At 39.7% G+C, this 21307-nt stretch overlaps 1 non-coding gene across 1 annotated transcript; it reads right to left on the bottom strand.

Moving 5' to 3' along the window:
• Positions 1 to 15295: 15295 nt before the first annotated feature.
• On the bottom strand, positions 15296 to 15402 carry LOC115511328. The gene has a single exon (XR_003967998.1). It is a non-coding gene; the product is annotated as a U6 spliceosomal RNA (small nuclear RNA).
• Between the last annotated feature and the right edge of the window lie 5905 nt (positions 15403 to 21307).

Raw genomic sequence — 21307 nt, 5'->3', positions numbered from 1 at the left:
TGGTTTGTGAGTTCGAGCCCCACATGGGGCTCTGTGCTGGCAGTGTGGAGTCTGCTTGGGATTCTCTGTCTCTCCCTTTCTCCCTGTTCTTCCCCTGCTTGTGCTCTCTCTCTCTCTCTCCCTCAAAATAAATAAACTTAAAAAAATTTAAACAATATGCAAGGATGTAAAGCCAAAATGGGAGTTGCTTCTTTATCCCTGCTCTCCAGGGATAATCACACTATGGTTCATATTCTTCTAGAATTGTATCTACACACACACACTCCTCTACATGATTTGAAAATTTTTAGTTAAAAAATTGAATCATACCATCTGTAAGTAGTCTTGTGACTTGCTGTGTTCATAATACATCTTAGAGAAGATCTAGACCGTATTTTGAATGTATAATAAAGAATTCCATTGTGCAGGTATACCATAATGTATTTAAAAAGTTCCCCATTGAAGAACATAGAGATGTTCTTCAATTACTTACAACTAAAATAATGCAGTAAATAAACATTCATATAAATATGTTCTTGATTAATCGTACAGTTGTTTCTGTAAGATAGTTATCAAGGAATAAAATTATAGGGTAAAAATGTATGTGCATTTACAATTTGGTAAGTTTTGTCAAATTGCCTTTCAAAAGAGTTGTACTTCTTTATACTCGCACAGTGTTATAGTAAAGTACCTGTTTCCCCACTGATTCTTTCCAACATTTTATGTAAATAACCTTACATTTTAGTCCATCTCAAGTGAATAGTTGTATCCTTTTATTTTGCAATTATGTGACATAATTGTGCTTGTTTTTTTTAATTTAATTTTTTAAGTGCTTTATTTATTTTGGGGTGAGAGAGAGAGCGTGAGCAGGGGAGGGGCAGAAAGAGAGGGAGTCATGGAATCCGAAGCAGGCTCCAGGCTCTGAGCTGTCAGCACAGAGACCAATGCAGGGCTTGAACCCATGAACCGTGAGATCGTGACCTGGGCCGAAGTCAGACGCTTAACAGACTGAGCCACCCAGGCGCCCCTGCTTGTTTTTGTATTTTTTCTTTGAATTGTCTATTCATGCCCTTTGCCCATTTTCCTATTTTTATTGACTTAATTTGATTTATGTAAGCTCTTTATATAGAACATTTGGTATCTTTATGTATTAAGGCTATTAATATTTGTAGCACTAAAATATTTTCTTGTATTTATTTTTTAACTTGACCAAAGCTCTATTTTGGGCCATATTTATATTTTGCATTCTTGTGTAGACAATTCTGATCTGTTCCTTCATAGCTGCTCTTTGGGGTATTGTTTTGGATATTCAGAGATGTTGGCAAGGTAACTAGAAAGCCTTAAGGATAAGCCTTGAAAATTTGACTAAATGTCATAAAAGACAGCATTTTAAAAATACAGATATTCTATTATATGTGGAAGCAAAGCAAAAATACTTTTCCAATAAGTTTAATAAATTGTTTTTACAGGCCAGGGAAGTAAATGCAAGTACAAAGCTGTCCTGAGCCTTCTTTCTGTGAGTGGCAAACACACGTGCACTGGAGTAAGGGAGCCCGACAGGAAATGGGAAAGGTGTCTTGACATGTACTTTTCGTCATTTGCTCTGGATCTGAAATTTAACACTTGATCATTCTGTTCTTATTTTCCATGTAAAAAGAAAAGAAAGGATTAGAAACCTGTCAAGTGCCCTGTGTTTGAAAAGTGACCACTATTTTCAAGCTCAGGCCTATCTAACCTTCTCTTTGGAATACATATTTTGGAAAATGTGTATAAGAATATTCCTAAAAAGGGACCAAAATGCGAACCACTGGTTGATGTTTAAGTTCTTTAAATAGAGACCGATTGCGCTGTAATTTTGGAAGGAATTAGTTATTCCCTAAGAAACTTAGGGTATACTTACTGGTTTTCTAAGCATTATTTTACCTTTACTTTAAATATCAAAATCTTTATGCTCCTTTTGCCCTGAGACAGTTTTTCTTTTTACTTTAAATGCCATCAGTAGCCAAAGGAACTATGAATGTCCAACCAATTATTAAATATCATTCTTCAACCAGATAACTCAAATTTAATTACTCAGGATAACTTGTTTTCAGTAGGACTTCCCAGTGCATTGGTATATGATTGCTTAAAATAGCTCATAATAGAGTGAGAGAAAAGAAAAAAAGACTTCCATAGAAGAATAACAGTGTAGAGCAAAGAGTGCTCAGCTAAACCAGTTACTTTGGAGAGCACTGAGTATAAGAGAGAAAACAACCTTGCAGGAGGATGTTGCACAGTCAAACACAGGCTACAGTGATTGGGAAGGAGGCAAGAAACTCTATCTCTGATCTTCAGTGTCGCCCTGCTATTGCCTTGGCAATGGCAATAAAGAAAGTGAACTTGCTATCTAACACGCAGAAATAAACATGACCTCCTGGCCATTCATGAGACTTAATGTGGAGACTCACAAGAAAAATGGAAGAATAAATTTTGCCCAACAGGAAGACACTATGAGGGAGATAAATATATGAGTAGAAATCCAAAAAATTGGACCATGCATGCTGGAGAATATCTGAGTACAGAAAAGAGGAAAGAGGATCACAAGCAGCACAGAGATGGGTAGTACCCTAGTCCATTTAACTTACTGGGTGACTTCATCTATTTGATCCTTACTCCAGGTCTCCTTCAGTCCAAAAGCATAGATCACATGCTGTGCTAAGCTCTGTCTTCATTCATTGGGGAGACACCTACATTTTTGAGGGGGGCGGTGACCTGTTGGCAGCTGTATTTTTTAAAACGAATTTTAAGACACAACCTCCCAGCATTAAATCCCAAGAGGAGCATCCTTCTTTTTAGAAAATGTTTATTTTTGAGAGAGAGAGAGAATGAATGCAAGAACAGGAGACAGGCAGAGAGAGAAGGGGATAGAATCCCAAGCAGGCTCCATTCTGTCACCATGGAGCCGGATAAGGGGCTTGATCCCATGGATCATGAGATCGTGACCTGAGCCAAAATCAAGAGTCAGATGCTCAACGGACTGAGCCATCCAGGCGCCCTGGCAGCTGTATTTTCAGAGGACAAATTATATTAGGGTGAAGATTATTCTCTGAATTAAGGTAGCAGCAGTATAAATCCTAAAAACATTGACAGAGTACATCTTGTGTTCCAGACAGTCTACACAGTAGACCCTAGAGATGCAGAGTATAGAGACAGACAAGTACGTGCTGTAAAAGTGACATGCAAACAGGGTAACAATGGGATATTCAGCTAGGAACAATTTGTTCTGCTTGGGGTTGGTGGAGGTGGACCTTCAGAAAATGTGAAATGGGGGAGGTGTGAAGGTGTGGGCCGTCCAGACAGAGGGAACCGCATAGATAAAGACCCAGAAGCACTAATGTGTTTGGAATGTTCTGGAAAGAGCACGTATCTCCAGGTGTGAGCACAGGGCATTGGGCTGGAGGCATGGCTGGCTGGAGGGAGGCTGCCAGACTGGGGAGTAAGTCCTTCTGACAGCAGTGAGAGGTCTTTAGAGAGTTTTCCACAGGGTTGAGCTGCATGAGACTGAGGTGAAACTGCAGAGACCAGTGCCAACAGTGAATGAACAGGAAATGAGAAGTGAAGGCTGACAGGCCAGTTAGGAGACCATTGCCTGTAGATGAGTGGAGTGGTGTGGTCTTGAACCAAGGAAGGCAGAGGCAGTGGAAACAGGAAACAGGAAACAGATGGAAGAACTAGAATTTGGTGACTGATTGGAGATAGGACACGAAAGTTTTTAACCCATTGGGTGACCTATGATGCCATTAACTTAAAGGCAGAAATATGCAAGGGGGAACATAGGAGGCAGGCAGGAGTCTCATTTGGGACATAATGAGTGTTCCAGTTATCTATTGCAAGACAATAAACAACCCCAAACTTAGTGGCAAACAACAATAACCATTTTGTGATGGAATGGGTATGGCTCAACTCTACTCTTCAGTCTGGGGCCTCTGCTGAAAGAAAGACAAATGCTGACCATAGAATAGCCGGAGCTGCGGGAGCCTCTTCCGAGTTGACTTTTTCACTCATGAATCTAGCACCTTGGTGGAGAAAACTAGAAGGCTGGGCTCAGCTAGGACCGCTGGTTGGAATGTCTACCTGTGGCCTTCTCTGTATGGTAGCGTTGGGGAAGTCCAACTTCTTACATGCTGGCTTCGTGTATCAGTAAACCATGGCCTTTTATGACCTAGCCTTAGAAGTCTGATGTCATCGCTTCTGCCTTGGTCTACTGGTTCTAACAGTCACAAGGTCATGCAGATTCAAGGGGAGGGGACACAGACTCCTCCTCTCAGTGGGAGAGAAAGTTTGAAGTCATGTTTCGAACCACCAAAATCAGTTAGAATAAAAACAAGAGGACAAATTGAGACACAAATAAATGATACAGATCTCGGCAACTGATTGGATATTAGGTCAGGGAGGAAGGAAACCTCAAGGATGAATATACACATTGAAATTTCCCACATTATAATTTTATTACTAGGTGTCAGAGGGCAGACTTGGAATCAGACTACGTGAGTTTCAATACCAGCTCCACTGCTTATTAACAGTTTGGTCATAGGCAAGTTACTTAATATCTCTGCCCCTTTTTCCTTAGCTGTTACCCCATTTTAATGGGTATGGTGATAGTAACCTACTTCAAAGTGTTGGTGAGGGTCATAGTTAAGAAACATGAACTCGATTTAACAGTACCAGCCAAACAGCACTCTCAATACATATTAGCAGCCATTATTGTTTATAAAGCATTCCACATGCATTACCTCATGTATTCCTCACTAGGACCCTGTGATGAAGCTGTTTGCATTATCTTCATTTCACAGATGAAGAACCGTGACCCTGAGAGGTTTGGTAACATTCTCACGGTCACACAGCCCGGAAGTGGCAGAGATGGGAAACATGCCTTCCTGCTTCCCTAGACTGAGCTCTTCCAGAGCAGCTCTGCAGCTCCCAAGACAGACGCATGCATAGGCCCCTCCTGCGCTCACCCACACCGTGGGATTAGCTTCCTGGCAAGCTGCTGTGTTTCTGGCACTGGTGTCGTCCTCCAGGGAGATGCCTCTGAGGCGGCCTAGGCCCTCGCCCACTATCGGCATGTCTGAAATTTACTAGAAGCAAGATTCCTACAACTGTGACAGCAGGTGTGACTCTCGCAGGCACCCGCCTCCCTGCTTGAAATCTGCAGACTGTTGCATTTGCTCTGGGATGGGCATGGGGTGGGGTGGGGTATGGTCTTTTCCCTAAAGCTGATTGGAACCCGGGATTGGACAGGTTAGTGCAACCTCTGCTCCCCAGGGACTGAGCAGATGCCAGGCCCAGATGTTCCTGTCTCCCTTCCTGGCCAGAAGGAGAGGCCCACAGGGCTGTGGGGGGAGTGTTGAATAAGGACAGGCTTGCCTTTCCTGGAAAAATCCAAGGCAAGCCAGCTGCCTGGTGAAGGCTGTCAGGTCCCCAGCAGTGGTACCTGCAGGGTGGCGTCTCTCACCCCCTGGGTGCTCTGGCCGAGCACAGTACTTTCCCCAATCTCACCCTGCCCTGTCTTTGCATTTGGGGGGCTCAAAATAAAATCAGAAAAAATTCAGAATAGTGACAGATTTTTCTCTTCCTCCTTGAACAACCTACAACATTGGCACATCTGTGAGAAAATGAATCTATCAACTCATCAGAGACCCTGAAACTGGCTGGAAAAGCATAACCATGTCCGCTGCTTTCTGTTAAAGGGCACCCTCTGGGCCCTGAGGAATTGTTCCTGAATTACAAAGGAGGAACAGATCAAATGCTTGTCATAACACACTGTAGAAAATAAGGAGTACCCAGAAGTTCCCATTCATCTAAGGAATCTTTGAAAATCCTGTCTTGGGTGGAGTGACATTTGGTAACAATAAAAACAGTTCAGTAAGGGCGGGCAGCCCTGTTGACTGGCAGACTATCCCTCCAGGGATCGTGTCTCACCTCTCAAAGCTTCCAGGAAGTTCCCAAGAATGTCAGGAACCCTGTCTGACCTTGGTGGGTCCCAGCCCACCCCCCATCCAGGCTTGCTCTCCACCCACATCACAAGAGAAGGGGCCTCCTTCATAGAATTTTCTTCTTAAGACCAGGTGACTCCTTCTGCTTTTCCCACAGTTGAAGCTGACCAGGGTCAGCGTGGGGAGAGTCACCAGGCAGAACTACCCACAAATTTGTGTGCGTCCAACAAGTTACCTGGTTCCTGCCCGGATCGGATTCTATGGCTAGAATCCTGGATGGTAAAACCTAAAAACATCACATCAGCTCTGCAGAGACAGATCTGAGTTAACACACTTGCTACTCTTCTTTACATCAGTTTTCTAAAAAAGCACTAAAATAGGGGTGCTTGGGCGGCTCAGTGGGTTGAGCATCTGACTTTGGCTCAGGTCATGATCTCACATTTCACGAGTTTGAGCCCCAAATCAGGCTCTCTGCTGTTAGCACAGAGCCCTCTTCAGATCCTCTGCCCCCCCCTTTCCCTCTCCCTCTGCCCCTCATGCTCTCTCTCAAAAATGAATAACCATTAAAAAAATTTTTTTTAATAAAAAGCACTAAAATAACAGCTAATATTTGTAATGTGCTGTTAAAGGATATATGTAAAGTACGCTTTATAATTAACGTATCATGATTTCCATAACATCCTTGTAGACATGGTAGGGAATTTTATTTCCTTTCCTTCTTCTTTCTCTGGAAATGTAATTTTCACTCCTTTTTTTTTTTTTTAAGATAGCTGGCAGCCCTGAAATATAACATAGGATTTTTTTTAATATTTATTTTATTTTTGAGAGAGAGACAGACAGAGTGTGAATGGGGGAGGGGCAGAGAGAGAGGGAAACACAGGATCCGAAGCAGGCTCTGGGCTCTGAGCTGTTAGCACAGAGACCAGCGCAGGCTGAGATCATGACCTGAGCCCAAGTCAACCCTTAACCAACCAAGGCTCCCAGGTGCCCTTAATATAGGATTAAAGTAGGATAGGATTACTCAGTGTTTTGTACTGTGTGAATGTACTGACAACCGTGTTAGAAGCAAGATGAAGAAGAGAAAACCCCACCGGATTGCCCTGCATGGGATGCCCTTCATTGCCATCTATTAATGAATTGTTTTAACAACTCTGGCAACTTTGGTGTTGTTAAAAAAACAAAATTCATCTGTGTAAGTTTAAAGATCAAATTTGGCTTTCTTCAATAATTTATGAATCGAGCATCATTCCATCCAGCAGATAGAAAGGAGCAATTTTGAGCTGCAGAAAAGGTTTTTAAAAGCAGAGAGGGAACAGGAGAAATGAAATTAATAGCAAAGAGTGTATTGTTTCAGGCAAAGTCACCCTAGTAGGGGGAACAGACAGGGTCTCTCAGTGGGTTACCTCCTTCAGGTTGGCTGGTTAAAGGTCACATTCCTTAGGGGATTGAAACCGTAGTTAGGTTAGATAGTGAGTCTTGGTTTGCTGACATGGGCCTTAACATAAGTGACTCCATCTTGGGCCTGTGGTTTTCTTTTTAACAGTGTGATTAGAAATGCCAGCACCATACTGATTTGCTTAGCAAGGAAATTTTTAATATATATATATATATATATATATATATATATGAGCAAATAAATGCATTCAGTAGTATTGTTTTTCCTCCCTTCAGAACAGTGCTTCACTGTAACCCAAGAAATTGTCCTAGTTATTGAAACAACCATTTTTATTGGCCTATTAAAATTTTCACAGGTGGTGCTTCTGTGTCGTTGTTGGTTAAGTATCTGACTTCAGCTCACATCATGATCTCACAGTCCATGGGTTTAAGCCCCGCATCGGGCTTTGCGCTGACAGCTCATAGCCTGGAGCCTGCTTTGGAATCTGTGTCTCCCTCTCTCTCTGCCCCTCCCTTGCTCATGCTCTGTCTCTCTGCATCTCTCAAAAATAAATAAACGTTAAAAATTTTTTTTTCAATAAAAACATTTTTTTCACAGGATCAGGACTTCAAAGATAAGAAAAGAAACTCCACGTCTTGTCACTTTACACATTTTAAAGCACTTTCAAATAAATTTTTGTTTCTAGTTTGATCCTTAAAATCACTGGTGACTTAGAGTGAGTGTAATTGTTCTTGGATTACAAAGCTGATATTTATGTGGATGAGGTGACCTGTTCCAAGACCTATCTTGGAGTTAGAAACCAGATTTTCCAGCATTTGGCTCAGGTTTGGTCCAAGCTGCCTCCGTAGAGATTTTCAGGATTTTTTTTTTTTTTTTTTTTTTTGTCTCCTGAGTAGGGATTACTGATAGGTGTAGGAGTCAAAATGTCTGTATATCTTGGATCATTTCGTTTCAGACAGTAATACAGACACAAACCCTATGCAAATTTTTGAAAGTTTTATCTATGTCAGTTTCATCTTACTTTTTGGTAAACTACAGATATAAGTTTTATTATGAGAGGAATATTATACTGTGACCCAGAATGGTGGTTAAAGTTCTTGTGGCCAGATGGGTGCCATATGCATAAGGTGCACAGCACCATAGGTGAACAAGGGCCATTAGAGCAAGTGGGGAGCTCCTGGGGAAGCTGGGATGTTGTTTGAGAGGTTTTGGACAATCCAAATCCAAGATATGGAAATCTTGGATTCAAGATGTCCTAAAAGTTGGGCTGGACTTGATTGAACTGCCCTACTGGGGCGGAGTTGCAATCAGATTCCCAAGTGAGGCAAGGGTGCACCAGAGAAGGGTGTACCACAGCTAAGGAAACACCCAGGCTGGATCTTGGTGCTCTCCTGACCAGGTTCTGCATGTGGGACACAAAGGATGTGAGAGCCATGAAGTGATAACCCACTTCAGGGGAAATCCCCTTGCCCTGCTCTCCTTCCTGGTCTGGAGGACAATGTCTCTAAGAGGGCTGTTATGAAGAGATGGAGAGCTTCTGAAGAGGACACACACACTTGGGGCCTAAGGTCTGGATCTGGCAGCCGTGTATTTAAAATGTTTCCGGGGTGCCTGGCTGGCCCAGTCAGTGGAGCGGGCGACTCTTTATCACAGGGTTGTAAGATCGAGCCCCATGTTGGGTGTGGAGATTACTTAAAAATAAAATATTTAATACAATAAAAGGTTTCTGAATTATGATATCTTTATTTTTTTTTAATTTTTTTTAACGTTTATTTATTTTTGAGACAGAGAGAGACAGAACATGAACGGGGGAGGGGCAGAGAGAGAGGGAGACACAGAATCGGAAGCAGGCTCCAGGCTCTGAGCCATAAGCCCAGAGCCCGACACGGGGCTCGAACTCACGGACCGTGACATTGTGACCTGAGCTGAAGTCGGATGCTTAACTGACTGAGCGACCCAGGCGCCCCTGAAATATGATATCTTTAGAAGGGGCCTGGACTCCATAGTTTTCTATAGGTTCAAGTACTGCCTTTTGTCTTATTTTTAATAACTTTATTGAGATATACAGTTGGCCCTTGAACAACATGCGTCTGTACTGCGTGGGTCTACATATATGCAGGTTTTTTGGGTAAATATGGTACGGTACTGTAAATCTTTTCCTTATGACTTTCTTAATAACATTTACTTTTCTCTAGCTTACTTTATTGTAAGAATACAATATATAATACATAACATACTAAAATATGTGTTAATCTACTGTCTGTTATCAGTAAGGTTTCTATCAACAGTATGCTATTGGTTAAGATTTGGGGGAGTCAAGGGGAGCTTGGGTGGCTCAGTTGGTTAGGTGTCCGACATCAGCTCAGGTCATCATCTTGTGGTTCATGGGTTTGAGCCCCACTTCGGAGTCTGTGCAGATAGCTCAGAGCCTGGAGCCTGCTTTGGATCCTGTGTCTCTCTGTCTGTCTCTGTCTCTGTCTCTTTCTCTCTCTCTCAAAAATAAATAAACCTTAAAAAAGATTTGGGGGAGTCAAAAGTATACATGGATTTTAGACTGTGTGTGGGGGGGGTTCAGCATCCCAATCCCCTGCATTGTTCAAAAGTCAAGTGTAATTGACATGCAATAAAAATTTGCTATTTTAAAGTGTAGAATTTGGTGGTTCTTATTATTAGGCTGTATGTTGTCACCACTACCTGATTGCAGAACGCTTTCATCACCTCAGAAAGAAACCTTGTACCCATTATCACTCCTCATTCTCCCTCTGCCACTCCTAGCCCCTGGCAACCACTAATCTGCATGGGTTTCTGTGGATTTGCCTATTTTGGACATTTTCTATACCTGGAATCATACAACTTGTCTTTTGTGTCTGGCTTCTTTTACTTGGCATAATATAGTTTCAATGTCCATACTGCTGCATAATCTACCATTGTATGGGTACACTGCATTTTGTTGATTCATATATAAACTGGGGGGCATTTGGGTTGTATCTGCTTTCTGCTTATTATAAAAAATGCTGCTATGATTATTTGTGTATACATTTTTGTGTGGACACATGTTTTCTGTTTTCTCGGGTGTCTTCCTACAAGTGGGATTACTGGGTTGTATGGTATCCCACATACAATTTGATTTTGATTTTGCCATCCCAATGGGTATGAAGTCATTTTTCATTGTGGTTTTCATTTGCATTACCCTAACACCCCTTGATGTTGAGAATTGTTCATGTGTTTATTGACCATTTGTATAGTTTCTTTTGAGAAAAGTTTATTCAAATCCTTTTCCATCTTTAATTTTTTAATTGTCGAGTTTCTGAGTTGTTCATGTTTTGGATACAAGTCTCTTAAGTGATTTGCAAATAGTTTCTCCAGTGGGTTGACTTTTAACTTTTTTAATGGTGCTCTCTGAAGCACAAATTTTAAAGTTTTGATAAAGCCCAAATTTACCTATGTTTTCTTTAGTTTCTTGTGGTTTTGGCATTATGCAAATCATTGCCTAATCCAAGGTGATAAAAATTTATGCCTATATTTTATTTTTAAGAGTTTTTTGTTTGTTTGTTTGTTTGTTTGTTTTAGTTTACACTCTGACGTTTAGGTTGGTGATTCATTTTGAGTTAATTTTTGTTAAAAGTAAAGAAGGGTCCATCTTTATTCTTTTGCATGTACTTATCCAGTTGTCTAGTGCCATTTGTTGAAAAGACTATTCTTTCCCCATTGAATTGTCTTGGCACCCTTGTTGAAAATCAGTTGACCACAGGTGAATGAGTTTATTTCTGGACTCTCCAATCTCCACTGATCTTCATGTCTATTTTTATGCCAGTACCACTCTACCTTGATTCACGGTAGCCTTGTAGTAAATTTTGAAACCAGGAAGTGTTAGTCCTCCAATTTTGTTCTCCTTGAAGCATGTTTGGCTATTTGGGACCCCTTGCATTTCAGTATGAATTGTAGGATCAGCTTCAATTTCTGCAAAAAAGGCACCTGGGATTTTGAAAGATAGTGTGTTGATTCTGTCAATCAGTTTAGGGAGTATCGCCAATTTAACATTATTTGTTCCAATTCATGAACATGCTCTGTCTTTTGATTTATTTAGATCTTCTTTACTTTCTTTCAACAATATTTTGTAGTTTTCAGTGCAAAAGTCTGACACTTTTTGCCTCACTTATTCCTAAGCATTTTATCCTTTTGGGGAGAAGGATGGAAATAGGGCAAGTTAAAATACCACAAAGCTTACTGTTCTAACAGAGATTCAGTCATTTTTAGTGAATAAATGCTCTTCCAATTGTTGTAAGCCTCTGGTTAACTTCCAGAATTTTAAAGTTGATTTCAACAATATTTGTCAGTGTTCTCATTTGTTTTATGGAGGAGTAGATTTTTGGAAGTCTTTATTCTGATGTGACAGAAATCAGAACTCTTCATTGTTTATAACACTGCCTTTCTTAGGTTACCTTCTGGTCTCTGAGGACATTTGAGATATATAGGCAAGTGACTGGCAAACAAAGAGGTATGACACAGAAGTTCATTGGGCTATAGGGCATCCTGGTGGATGTCATATATTAACAAATATATTGGGCCAAAATTCCCATCACTGAGGTCACAGGCAGAGTCGTAAAACTGAGGTGTTGTAAGTTGTTCCTCAGTGAATTAGAAGTGAGACAGCAATGAAGTGTCTAATAATAAGGCACATTTTTCATGTTTCTTGGTGGAAGCTCAAACCAAGAGGTATATTGTGAAATCCCAAATCTAGGAATGTCAAATGCATTTTAAGTGTCAACTTTAATCAATCATAATAATAGCCTGGAGCTCAGTGTAAAGAAGATTCTGTGATCATGGGGCATCTGGGTGGCTCAGTTAGTTGAGCATCTGGCTCTTGATTTCAGCTCAGGTCATGATCTCATGGTTTGTGGGTTCCAGCCCTGTGTTGGGTTCTGCATTAATAGCACAGGGCCTGCTTGGAATTCTCTCTCTCCCTCTCTTTATGCTCCTCCCCCATGTACATGTGTTTGCTCTCTTTCTCAAAAATAAATAAACATTTAAAAAATATATATTTAAAAACAGAAAATTCTGTGATCACATGTAGCCTTAGTGCCAATCACTGCATTGGTCAGGTTCAGCCAGGAAATAGTGGCCACTCAAATGGGGTGAATGAGGAGTTTTAATAAAGGGATTATTTAAGACTCTGTGGCAAAGTTAAAGGAAGTCTGTGAGGGAGGCTGCTGTACACAGGCCAGAAATTGTGATTTCCACTCTAAGGCCTACAGGATGTTCCAAAGGATTGATTGAAGAAATGAGAGTTTCAGTGATTGATCTAGAGTTCTTCTTTTGGCCATTTTTTGGTACCATATATGAGATTACTTGTTGTAAAATCAATACTCTGTCCTTAAAAATTTTAGAAGTTGTAATTTAAAATGCTTGGGAACATTTTTATAGCAAAATGAATATAACTTATTACTAACTTTTATCAAATATTTAAACTTTCTCTAATACAGTGAGAGATTCCACACTACTAAGGATTTTCACTGTAGACATCATTATCTTGCTTAATTCTCACAGCAGATGAATCCATCCAAGGTTTGAGAGTCCCCAAGACCACCCTGACTTCTGACATCAAATTTGAGGGTTGTCAAGACCACCCTCATATTCAATAATTTGCTGGAAGGACTCCTAGAACTCACTAAAAGCTCTTATACTCACAGTTATGGTTTATTATAGTGAGAGGACACATGATAAAATCAGTAGAGAAAAGAGGCACATGAGGCAGTGTCCAGGAGAATTCCAAGCAAGAACTTCCATTTGTCCTCTCCCAAAGTTGTGGAGTTGTGAGCAGTACTAACTTCTCTGAGTAATGTGTGATGGTACACGTGGATTATTGCCACTAGGATGTTTTGCTGAGTTTTGGTATCCATAGTTTTTATTGAGTTTGGTCATATAGTCATGATTAACTGCCTACCTGGCTGACCTTAGTCTCTAGCCCCTCCAAAGGTCCAAGTGATATTGTGTGGCCCAAGATCACTCCCCCCCAGCAAAAATTACATCGTTAGCATAGACCTTCTGACATGGCCCAGGGTCCCAGGTAAACAAAGACACTCTTGTCAAGCAGAATATTCCAAGGTCTTAGAAGCTACTTCACAGGGGTCAAGGGCAAAAGCCAGACCTCTCTTTGGGCAAGGTTCATCCTTTACTACATAAGCATGTACTAAGGTTATAGAAGCCTAATATAAAAACAGAATGCCTAGGGGCGCCTGGGTGGCGCAGTCGGTTAAGCGTCCGACTTCAGCCAGGTCACCATCTCGCGGTCCGTGAGTTCGAGCCCCGCGTCAGGCTCTGGGCTGATGGCTCGGAGCCTGGAGCCTGTTTCCGATTCTGTGTCTCCCTCTCTCTCTGCCCCTCCCCCGTTCACGCTCTGTCTCTCTCTGTCCCAAAAATAAATAAAAAACGTTGAAAAAAAATTAAAAAAAAAAAAAACAAAAACAGAATGCCTATAGACAGGCAGACATCTGATAGGGATTTTCCTTTTGTCTTCATAGCTCAGTGATATTTTTAAGTGTATATAAGAATTACTGTGTACAGAATTTTATATACTGGACATCATAGGCTGTATAGGGGACTTTCATGGGAACTTTGGCTTTATAGGCTGCCTCTTAAAAATACCTTCTCATTATCCCCAACTCCTTCCACAGAAACACATAAGCTCTTGCTGCAAAAAAAAAAGAAAAGCAAAAGCAAACAAACAATAGCACCCTAAAAAAATGGTTTTTACAGAAGAACTTAATCTGGAAATTTGGTTTCTGTTAGTGCTACAGTTAAGATTCTAGACATGAGGGGTACAGGGTGGCTCACTTGGTTAAGTGTCCAACCCTTGGGTTTGGCTCAGGTCATGATCTCTCGGTTTTGTGAGTTTAAGCCCCGTGTTGGGCTCTGCACTGGTAGCATGAAGCCTGCTTGGGATCCTCTCTCTCTCTCTTTCTCTGCCCATCCCCCACTTGTGCTATCTCTGTCTCTTTCAAAATAAATAAATAAACTTAAAAAAAAAGATTCTAGCCATGAAAACTGTGCTAGGTCATACATTTTTTTCAATTCATTTGCTTAGGATTGTGAAACCAATTACTGGGAACTCTGGGGACCATTTTGGGGGTATCTCTTTCTGATGCAAAGTTGACTAAAGAATGAGGAAATTGTATGAAATTGGCATTCTCAATCTACAGAATCAACAAGTTAACAGAGCAATTTGAAGAAAATTTTTATAATAGTTATTATTACAAGTAAGTAAAATGTAACATGTTTTTTCTATTTCTCCCAAAATTCACTCCTTCAGAATTGTTCAGTATGGTTATCCATCTTTGATTTTGGTGGGCATGTAACAGTACTGGGCTCTGCCTTCTTGGCTGAAATACTGTAGATGACCTTGATATAATTTATCAACAAAAAGCATTCTCTCCAGAAACCTTAATAAGTTAGCAATGAGTTTCTGTGGTGGGTTTTTTTTTTCTTCCTTTTTGACATTTTGACTTACAGTATTTCCTTCACAGGAGCCATGTTTGAGGAAAACAGTGATTCTCACTAATGGCTACATGCAGCCTGTCCTTACAGCATGAATCCAGATAACCAACAAAATATCCTAATACCAATAAATATTTTTTTTGCATGACACACTAGTAATTAACTTTGCAAATTTGCTTTTTTGAAAAAAAAAATCTTTGTTGCACAATAGATCACTAGTTGCCAGACTATGATTTCACACACTAGGAAAATTACCAAAATTTGGGGGGAATTGACGTAAAGTCATCAGATATTTTCTCTTGCCAAATACAAACACTACAAGGGGAGAAAATCCCCTAGAATCTATTGTCAGAATTATTTCATGAAAGAATGTTTTTGTGTTAATAAGTAAGTTAATCAATATTATTTGCTGATTTAGTTTCCTTGTTTTTCTGCTTATATCCTACTTTTTCTGTCCAAGTTCCATACCAAGCTTTTGTGTGTCATCCTTGTGCACAGGCCATGCAAACCTTCTCTGGATCATTCCAATTTTAGTAGATGTGCTGCTGAAGTGAGCACTGTATCGATCTTTTAAAGGACATCTTTCAGGGGCGCCTGGGTGGCTCAGTGGGTTGAGCATCCAAATCTTGGTTTCGGCTCAGGTCATGATCTCACAGCTTCATGGGTTAGAACCCCCATGTCGGGCTCTGTGCTGGTAGCTTGGGGCCTGCTTGGGATTCTCTTTCTCTCTCTGTGTCTCTCTCCCTCCCTCCTCCCTTTGCCCCTCCCCCACTCACACTTACTTCTCTCTCAAAATAAATAAACTTAAAAAAAAAGACATCTTTAAAAACAAAATAAAATAAATCACATCTTTCAGTAGTAATTTCATTGAAGATGAGCAATTAAAACCATGGCATCTGAAGCAGAATGCCTGTGCTTGAATCCCAGTTTGGTCGGATACTAGCTGTGTGACCTTGGGCATGTTACTTAGCCTCCCTGTATCTTAGTTACATCATCTCTAATATAGCAATATTAATAGTATCTACCTCAGAGGGCTGTTGCAAAGATTATCAGTTAAAATATATAAAGCGCTTAGAACAGTGCCTTGTAAAGTTGTGTTATATAAGTACTTGCTATTATTGCCAAACTGCGTATGTCTTACAATGTCCATATTTTGTCCTCATTCTTGAATTATAGTTCATTTAAGCATGGGATTCTATGTTGAGCAGTATTGCCTTCCACCATTTTCAAGATATTACTCCATTTTCTTCTTGCGTCTCTCATTGTGGATGAGAAGTTTGTCTTTTCTTATGGGTAACAATCACTTTTCTCTCTGATTTGCTTTTAAAGTTTTTCTCTGTACATTTGTGGTTTTATTATTCTATGTCCATGTGTGGATTTAATTTCATTTTTTCTAGCTCAAAATTCATTTTGTCTCTTCAAATTGAAGATTCACATCTTTCTTTAATTGTAGAAAATTCTCAACCATTGATTGCATTAGTTATGAATAGATTCTGCCATAAGTGACCTTAAAAAACAACTCTAAATCAAAGTGGTTCATACAAGATGGAAATTTATTTCTTTTTCACACATATTAGGCTATCCAGGTGGTATTTGATGGTGTCAGGAGCTCAGGGACTCTTCTGTTTTATTCTACCATTCATTCTCAGTAAGTAGATTCTCTAATCAAACTTAAACAATACCATCAGTGTTTTAGCTACTAAGAAGGAAAAGGTGGAGAGAAAAATCTTACCTCCTCCCTTTAAGGACATTTCTGGAAGTTGTACATGCTGTTTTGGCTACATCCCAGAACAGAGTCATATGGCTAATCTAGGTATAGGGGAAACTGGGAAATATTGTCTTTATACTGGACAGCCAAGTTCTCAGCTAAAAGTTGGTGATTCAATGAAAAAGGCAGAGAGGCAGACTGGTTACTGAGAACAGGTAGTCTCTATCATAGCCATTTTTATTGCAGATTTCTCTTATATTCCCTCTATTGTGTCCTTCTGGAACATTTAGTAATGTTCTATTCTCTGTGCCTCTTTCTTTTTAATATTTCTTTTTATCTTTTTGTGTTTCATTCTGTGAGATTTCTTCAACTGTCTTCCAACTTTGTTTTAAGCTATGTTTAGTCTACTGAGCTTTTTGTTTTTTATCTACTGAGTTAAGTTTTAAAAAATGATATATACTTTTTATCTTTAGAATTTTTATAGCTTTTTTTCCCCTGAAATATGCCTCTTATTTTTTGTGCTGTTCTGGTTTTTCTGTATAGTTTTTATTTTTTTATGTCCTGAATCATTTAAGCTTAGTAATTTTATAGTCTCTTTGCTCTCTTGTCTGTAATCCTTGGGGGATGTATTCTGCTGACTCCCTCCCCTGGAAGATGGGTACATTTTTTCCATCTTATCTTAGGTATTGCTTTCCATCCTGTACCCAGGATTGTAAAGTGTGACAATGGGGCAGTATTATGTTTGTCTGTTGTCTATACTTGGGTCCTTCACGTTTCTCTGATTCTTCTGGTTCTTTGGTTCTCAGGTTTTCTGTTGCAACCTTGGTTTGGGTTTTCTGCGCTATTACTCATGAATACACGCTTGGCTCCCATTTTTTGCACGACTTAGTTTAGGAGGTGTGTTGTCTGGGTGATAATCAGTTTGTTTTACCCCCTACCTTGCAGTCTAATCAGAAAGAGAGATTCTAGAGTCTTTTTCACAGCAGCAAAACTCTTCTGGAATCCTGGCTCTATGCTCAACTCCAGTTCCACTGCATGTGGGGCCTTAACCCCCATTGCAACTCCTAAGGTCAAATTTGATTCCACCTCTCTGGTTGCGTTACTTCTTGATCACCACTTTTTAGCATTCTCTTTATTTCTGGAACTTGAGGATTTCTATGTTTTGTTTTAGTGCTTAGTTATGTACTTCAAAGCTTTTTGTAATACCTTATCAAGGCTTTGTCTATGCAGGAATAATGAAGTCTTCCCGCATCAACTTAGTCCATCCTAGTGATAAGAAGTCTAATAAAGAGCATTTTAAATCCCAAAAAGCAATAAAGTGATGATCTTTTAATAAAAATTTTGAAATATTTGCTTTGATACTCCTTAAACTGTCCTTGTTTTTCCATTTGTAATGGGCCAGCACTGCTCTGTGCATTGACATTTGGGGATGAATGGACAGAGCACTGGGAGGCTTAGGTTCTGGCCCTGGCTTTGCTGCTTGTTAACTGCAAACTGGGGGAAACTCCTTCAGTTCTCTGAACCTATTATTAGCTGTAAGATTGATATACATGTTATCATTTGCCCTGTTTCCATCTGATTATTATAAAGATCCAATGAGATAATAGATTGGAAAATGCTTTAAACCTTAAAATACATATAATTAATAGCAATGTTAAGGACTGAAAGCCTTTGGCACATTTGCTAAGATATTTAAAAAATAGTAAATTTCATGAAGAACCATGTTTGTTTGTTTTTTTCCTCTCTTTGGTAAACAGAAAAAACAACCCTCTATCCTGGTAAAAGCTTTAATTCCATGAAAATACCTAATAAAAGAACTATTTGAAAGCTTTCAAATATTCTTGTGAAATTTAAGAGCACTATTTGTAGCAACAGGCACTTATAACTTTAATAGACTATGGAATTCATTGTGGAGAGACACACCCCAGTGGTTAAAAAAAAAAAAAAAAGAGAGAGAACTGAACCTGGGAATCATCAGTGCATTTTGTTGTTATATGTTTTCTCAAACAATGGATACTAAAAGTTCAATTATTATTTTGTAAAGAACCATAAGCTTTTTGAAATGCAGAAACATGTCCCTATACTTGAAAACATTAAGAACCACTAGTGTAGCCTATGATAGTAGTCCACTACCTGGGCTATTTGACCCCAGACCCTCGATCTCGCACTAAAACACATTCCCTAAGACATAAGTACTATATCGGTCCTCAGTGATGTCTGCCAGTCAATTGTGAGGTCTATTGCAGAGAATTTATAATTTCTTACTGATTAAAGTACTAAGTTTGCAAATGATTTACTTAATATCAGAGACTGATTCAAGATGGCAGACTGATCATACACATCTACCACTTACTGCTCACTAAATCTCATAAAATATATGTAAATAGATACTGATAATAAAATACAGTCTAATATCATTGGAAACCAGGGAAACCTATTATCAGAAGAAATATGTTTGTGTTAAATTCTGAAAGAAATTACCAGAGAACAAATGCTTGGAGGAATAAAACTAAATGAAAGAAAAACCCAACACATGTGGAGATGACTGAGGTCGGGGTAGGTTGGACAGAACTACACACTTAGAGCCATTGGATATTAAGAAGTGGAAGGAGCTCAGGAGCATTTATCAATTTGAAAAATTAGGAACTGCATGTGGAGCAGCAAATCAGTAACCCTTACCTGTTCTGCACGCGCAAAGCACTGGGCTGCTGTGGATGAATTGAATCATACGCTGGAGCTGGAAAAGCAGACCAGTGCTCAAGTAGCTACTGACCTCCAGGAGGATCAAAGATACTATCACACAAATCATCCTCAGATCCTGTCTGACTGCAATATCCCAACCCTGTCTTAAAGTCAGACTGCAGTAGACAAAAAGAGTTGACACTGACAGAGATCTGGGAGTCACATAATCAAAGAAGAGTATACAAGCAAAAATCACCAAACATTTGAGAAAAAAAAAACAAACAAACTACCATACAAAGAAGGTGAGGCATCATGCTTAACAAAAATTAACAGAATTAAGAGAACAGAAAAAGACGTTAAGCTTAATTACAATATTTTAAGAGTATCATATTCATAATATAGGAAGAGTCTTATGTATTCAGGAGGCATTTCTAGATCTTGGAAATTAAAAAATAAAATACTTATTAAAAAGTGTTTTTCAGTAGATGGCCTGATATAACAATTGACATGGCTGAAAAGCAATTTATTTCGTATACGGTTAGTGTCAAGGGATGCTTGCATTCTTAGTGGTAAAGTACCATGAAAAGGATAATGAGAGGGGTGCCTGGGTAGCTCAGTCAGTTAGGCATCCGATTTTGGCTCAGGTCATGATCTCGCAGTTTGTGAGTTCGAGCCTAGCTTCGGGCTCTATGCTGACAGCTCAGAGCCAGGAACCTGCTTTGGATTCCGTGTCTCCCCTTCTTTCTGCCCCTCCCCTGCTCACATTCTGTCTCTCTCTGTTTCTCAATAATAAATAAAGGTTAAAGAGTTAAAAAAAAAAAAGAAGGATAATGAGAGAAAAGATAAAAGGGATAGAAGATAAATCCAAGTGTTCCATCATTTGGCTAGTAGCTGTTCTAGAAGGAGAGGAGAGAGAAAATGGAGGGGATGGAAATAACAGAAAAGGCTACAGAGTAAAATTTTCCAGAGTGAAAGAAAGACAAGTATCTTCAAATTGAAAGTGTTTTACCCCAATGTTTATAGCAGCACTCTCAACAATAGCCAAATTGTGGAAAGAGCCTAAATGTCCATCAACTGACGAATGGATAAAGAAATTGTGGTTTATATACACAATGGAGTACTACGTGGCAATGAGAAATAATGAAATATGGCCCTTTGTAGCAACGTGGATGGAACTGGAGAGTGTGATGCTAAGTGAAATAAGCCATACAGAGAAAGACAGATACCATATGTTTTCACTCTTATGTGGATCCTGAGAAACTTAACAGAAACCCATGGGGGAGGGGAAGGGAAAAAAAAAAGAGGTTAAAGTGGGAGAGAGCCAAAGCATAAGAGACTCTTAAAAACTGAGAACTGAGGGTTGATGGGGGGGGGGGGGGGGGGGGGGGGGGGGGTAGGTGATGGGCATTGAAGAGGGCATCTTTTGGGATGAGCCCTGGGTGTTGAATGGAAACCAATTTGACAATAAATTTCATATATTAAAAAAAAAAATTGAAAGTGTCTTAATTCTATTACCTCAGTTTTGTTTTAACCATTCTCTTTGTTTTACTGCAGACTCTTGCTCAGTTGGGTTTCCTTTTTGTGTGTGATTTGCAATTTTTGTTTGTGGACTTACCTTCAGTGGGGACTGTTTCATCTGTGGTTTGTAGAAATATCTCTCCAGGAGGGTTTTGCATTTACTTTAGTCAGACATCTCAGTGGTAGCACCAGCAGGACTAATTTTTATGTAAATTTGGTGTCCTATGAAAGGTACTGTATGTGAGTTCATCCATACTGGAATATGGTACACATGAGGTTTTACTTTCTCACAAAGATTTTAACTATCTATAGCCGTAGGAAGAGGCAAACTTTCTTGCATCTGCTTGGTCATATGAGTGAAATTCTTCCAGTCTGTCTTGTACCAGTTGGCCAGCTGTTTGAGGGCTGTAGCTTTATGTGGGTTTCAATCTCAACGCTGTACTTTGGAGGCCATACGTTCCATCTCTGTTCCAATATGAATTAAAATTCAAGTGCCTAGCATTTAACACCTCTCTCTCCATCTTTGCTATCAAACCCCACCCCTGCCCTTTCCCT

The sequence above is a fragment of the Lynx canadensis genome, chromosome A3, assembly GCF_007474595.2.
Source record: "Lynx canadensis isolate LIC74 chromosome A3, mLynCan4.pri.v2, whole genome shotgun sequence".
NCBI classification, from domain to species: domain Eukaryota; kingdom Metazoa; phylum Chordata; class Mammalia; order Carnivora; family Felidae; genus Lynx; species Lynx canadensis.
The sequence above is the reverse complement of the archived record's forward strand: the minus strand, read 5'-3'. Positions and strand labels throughout refer to the sequence as shown.